This window comes from Uranotaenia lowii, unplaced genomic scaffold, assembly GCF_029784155.1.
Source record: "Uranotaenia lowii strain MFRU-FL unplaced genomic scaffold, ASM2978415v1 HiC_scaffold_66, whole genome shotgun sequence".
Classification (NCBI taxonomy): Eukaryota; Metazoa; Arthropoda; class Insecta; order Diptera; family Culicidae; genus Uranotaenia; species Uranotaenia lowii.
In genome coordinates this window covers 1-5657 of record NW_026598600.1, presented here as the reverse complement: position 1 = coordinate 5657, position 5657 = coordinate 1, and positions in this window count along the sequence as shown.

Genomic DNA, 5657 nt, shown 5'->3' with positions numbered 1-5657 from the left:
TTTCGTTGCCGGTCGTTTTACGCCATTTATCTGGTCATCTAATCAACGATCAGACTATCAGCAATTGTAAGTTTACCAAAGCCAGAATGTCTTCTGAATCATGGTTTTTGTCACGTCCTGTGACCTTTAACATGTGCTGAGGTCAACGACCTTCGAACTGGGAGGTGATATTGGACTTGACCTTTCTGGTCTAAAGGAACTACAATGGAAACGACCAATTAGTAGGACTTCAAATATAAGACTGATTTTATTTGGGATTCAGTTGTGGACTTAGGGCTAGTTGCTATAAATTCAAATTCTCTCCTCTCAACTCCCCCTTTTAGATAAACTTCACTCTTAAAGCTATTTATTCTACATTTAATGCTTATTTTGTTTAAAAAGCCACTCTATGTTTAAATTATCATACTTTTTTTCAATTTTTCTTTGAGATCTACGAGGCATTTGAGAATCATGCAGTTCATGTTTGGATTCTTTATGATCTATTTCAATTTCGAGATCATTTTTGAATTCAGTTGTTTTTTTTGTACTTAAATTATCATTGTAGGTGACATACTTAGGGAAAAAAGATGGTTTAGTAATTTTTTTTAACTGATTATGGTGAGCTTTTTTAACTTCTCCTTGAATGTCTATAAGATAAGTCATTTTTGATATTCTTTTAATTATTATTGCCTCATATCTGAACATTTTACCATTGACTTTAAATGAGTAAATCACTTTATCGTGCTTGTTCAATTTACTGTCACTGCTGTCGATTGTAACTTGCATATTATTTCTTGGCTTGATTCCTGATATTAAAGTTTTAATGGGATAAGCAAAAATTCGATTATTTGGAATAATGTTATCTTCAGTAGTTGGAGTTTGATGATGATTATGAAGAAACGAACGAATTTTATTGTCTATCTGCAAAGATGGAAGAGATTCATAATCATTAATCAATTTACTAAGTACTGCTTTTGTCGTTTCTACTGCTCTTTCGGCTAACCCATTGCTGGCAGGATGATATGGAGGTGACGTTATGTGGTTTATGTTTCGTGATTGACAAAAATTTTCGAATGCACTACTAGTAAATGGTGGACCATTGTCACTGACTATCGTTTCCGGAAATCCAAACGTTGAAAAAACATCATCTAGTGCTTGGGCAACGTGTTCTGCTGTTGTTTGATTCATCCTTTTTATTTCAATCCAACGGGAAAAAGCATCTACTATTATCAAGAAATTTTTATTGAACTTATAGAAGAAATCGATATGAATACGTTCAAAAGGTTTGAAAGTTTCTGGCCAATTTCCGTAAATTTTTGGTAATCTATTTGTGTTTAAAAGTTGACATTTTTTACACGATGATAAAAAATTTTCTATATCTGATCCCAACCCCTCCCAGTATATATGATATCTGGCAATTTGTTTCATCTTTTGCAAACCTCTGTGGTTTGCATGTAATAATTGCAATGATGGAAGCTTCAAATCTGATGGAATCACTACGCGTTCTCCGAACAGAAGACAGTCAGATTCTAAGTTAAGTTGGTGTCGTTTAGCAAAATAGTTTTTTAATTGTTTTTCTTTAAGGGGGGGGTAGGGTCTAACACTTTCAAAAAATCGATTATTTTATTTTTTTATTTTCTTATTGTAAAACATTCCAAGAATGTTGTGTCAAATTTTCAAGTCAATTGAAGCAAAACTGTAGAAGTTATAGGTCTTTATCTCCTCCTATCTAATGCTGCAAGAAAGCAAGAGCAGAAACTTCAAACGCGTTTTTCTCGAAAGCACATTTTTAAAGTCCGTGGACATCGTCATTTGAAAACTACTTATCCGATTCTTTTCAAATTTGGAGCATATTTTAAACATATAAAATACCAGACCCCAACGTTTTTCTTTTTTGATTTTTTTACTTTGGGAAGATTTTAGAGGTGAAAAATGGCGGATTTTTAAGTGAAAAATCGTAGTTTTTACTTCAAACAGCCACAAAAATTTCATAAAAATATTTTTTAGTTAAATAAAAACGTTGGGGTCCAGAAAAACATCTATTAAAAATATTTTGCTCTGATTTTTTGACTTCAGATGATTCTGTGCTGAGATACAGTGTCCACCGCAAATTCTGTTTTCTAAGCGGCATCCTCGAAAATGCTCCGTCACCGACTCATTTTTTAATATTTTTCTATGAAAAAATTACTAAATGTTCTTTTAACAATGCTTTGTATAATGCAAAAAATTTGAACACATTTGTTTGAACGATAGCTCTAGAAAAAAATCTTGAAAATGGTGTTTTTTTTATACCCGTTAGACCCTACCCCCCCCTTAACGTGACTGGGCCAACCGTTTTTTGTATATTTGATAACTTGAGATAACAGAGGATCTTGTGCAGATTTTTCACTAATTAATTTGGAATTAATATTTATAGTTTTGTCGTCGACCAGATAATTTATGTTATTTAAAGAACTTCGGTTACTTTCTTCAATATCGATATGACTGGGAAGTTGGTCTAGTGGGAGTCTTGATAAGCAGTCAGCTATATAGTTTTCTTTACCAGGTTTGTAAATTACAATATAATCAAAAATTGATAGGCGAATATAATATCTCTGAAGCCTGTTAGCGATTACCATCGGTCCTCCTTTTTTTCCACTGAAAATTCCCATAAGGGGTTTGTGGTCGGTGATTATTGTTATTTTCTGACCAAGAACATATTTATAAAATTTTTCCATCGAAAAGACAATAGCTAAAGCTTCCCTATGCAAGATAGGATAATTTTTTTCTGCTTTTGTTAGACGTCGAGAAACAAAAAACACCGGTAGTTCAGCTCCGTTAACGTTATGACTCAAAACACCTGATATGCCTTCGTCGCTAGCATCACATGTTACAGTTATGGATTTACAGGGATCATAATGGGTTAAAATCTTGTTACTACAAATGGCATTTTTACTTTTTTCAAAAGCTAATTGACAATTATGGTCCCAAATCCAAGGCTGATCTTTGGTAAGGAGGTTGTGTAAGGGTGCTAAGGTAATATTTAATTTTGGTACGAATTTTATGTAAAAATTAATCATGCCGAGAAATGCTTTCAGTTTTTTCACGCAAGTTGGCACTGGCACGGCCGATATTGCTTTCACCTTCTCTGGATTAGGCGACACACCGCTCTCCGAAAGAATGTGTCCCAAATACTTAACACAGGGAACAAACCATTGACATTTTTCGGAGTTAATTTTTACGTTATATTGAACCAACTTTTTCAGTACCTCTTCTATCCTCTCTAATAATTCTGCATCGGACTCGGCCCAGATGAGTATGTCGTCAATGTACGCCTGAACGTTACAGATACCGGATAAAATTCTATCTATGACTGATTGAAAAATGGAACTTGCTGGTTTTACACCGTATGGTAAACGCCGATAGGCAAAAAGACCTTTATGTGTGTTTATTACTAGAATTTTTTTTGTATTTTCAGAAACTATTAACTGCTGATAAGCACCTCTAAGATCGATAAGAGCAAATTTTTTTGCTCTGCTTTTATTTGATATAAGATCTTCGATCGTAGGCAAAGGATAATGATGGGTGGTTATATAAGGGTTAACAGTTTTTGAACCATCCATGCATATTCGAATATCTGTTTTGTTTGGCTTTACAACAACAACTATGGGAGAGGCCCAGTCAGCGTATTCCACTTTCTCAAGAATCCCCTTAGACACCAAAGCTTCCAACTGGTTCTCAACTTTATCTCTGTGTTTGAAAGCTACGGTGTATGGTTTATGAACTATTGGTGTTACATTCTCAATCATTTTTATATCTACCACTACATCTTTAATAGGCTCCGAGATATCATCATCAAAAGCTTTTTGATATTTCAGTTTGAGATTTGCTATAGCATTTTTCACCCAGAGATCTCTACTGTCTTCAGTGAGAATAGAGTTGAGAGAAAACGTGGATCTCCACCTCGGCAAAATAACATTCAACCAATCCCTCCCCATAAGTGGCGTAAAATCTTTCATCGATTCAACTACTAATAAAGGAAGCAAAAACTTTTTTTTACTTACTATTAAAGCTTAGTTCTTTTAGAAATGGGACACTTTCATTTGCTAATAGCTCGTTAACTAGTTATTGGATATTAAAAATTTTGACAGCATTTTGTTGCCTGTAAAAAGTACTATTCGACCTATTTTTTTCAAAATTTAAAATTTACGCGTTTTTGAGATATGTACGATGCAAGAGAAAAAGAAAAAAATAATTTTGCACAGTTTCCTTGAAAATACGTCATCATCAAATTGATAGCTGACAAAACCGTTGATTATTCAAAGAATTACTGAGTTTTTGTGGTGGATAAGTATGCAAACACTGTCAATAATGTCCACAAAGTTCAAATCAAGCATTGAAGTGAAGCACATGATCGGCAACAACGGTTAAGGATCATCAAGGAAGTCAAGTCTCATACCAGCATTTTTAATTTTCAATAAACGAAAAACTAAGGGTAGATCGCTGAAATGTCCAAAACAATTTTCTCCGATAAACTGAAAGTGTTGCGTAGTAATGACTCATTGAAATCCAACCTCAAACAACCATTTTTTGATAGTTCCAAAGCTCTTAAGCTGTAAAACCGATACCGAAAAAAAAACGTTCAAAAATGTGGTAAAAAATAATCAAATTTGTTCATTTCGAAACAACTGAATCCACTAAAATGCTTCCAGTTTCCAGTTTCCAGAGAAGTATTGGACCAAAAAGTATCAGAAATTGAAGAAGGAGGGTGAAGCCACCTTAAATATAGATTTTACGAAGTATAAGTTGGAGAAACTGATCAATACCACGACTGAAAAAAGTGTGCGTCGGCCAATGGGAGATACCAAGAATAAAGTAGAAATTTCTTTAACAAAAAACGGTAAATATTTTTTTTCAAATTTTTTCATGAAAGATCATAACATTACCTTCTTTTTCTTCATAGAAAGTATTTGGTTCCAACGAATGGTTTTTGAGATACAGGCATTCGTAACTGTCCCATTTCTAAAAGAACTAAGCTTTACTTGAACAATTAGTTGTCCCGCGATCGGAACTTTGCCACCCGAAATCACGTAGAAATTTCTATTCACTGGGAGAAGAGGATTAGATTTAAAATTCTCGTTATAGGTTCGTTTAGAACAAATCGTTGCACAAGCACCAGTGTCGCACTCCATATTCAAATTAATATTATTTACATTAAGCTCTAAACATGCTGGGGCATTATCAAATCTAGCCTCACCTAAAACAACATTGTTCACCATAGCAGCAGCACCATCATCATCGTCATCATCCGAAAGATCTTCGCATGCATCATCATCGTCGTTGAGATTAGACTTCAACTCTTCCATCGCTGCACTCAGTTGGTTTATCCGCTCTTCAAAAGCTCGTTTTCGGTTTCCTCGCCCCCTGGGTGGCCAAGAAGAACGAGGCTTTTTCGCTTTTGGAAAAGTACACGTGTACGAAAGATGCCCTGTCTGGTAGCAGTTATAGCAAACGACCTTGCTCGCCTGGCTCTCCTCAGATCCATTCCTACGTTGGTTGATAGCGTCCGACGATCGTGCGGCATCGGTAAATTGGCTAGCCCGAAGTACACTTCTCCCTGCACCTCCTGACTTACGGTTTGGGCCAACGTAATTTAACGTATTCACTTCTTGGCGACCCATTTTGCGCGCCTCAGCTGC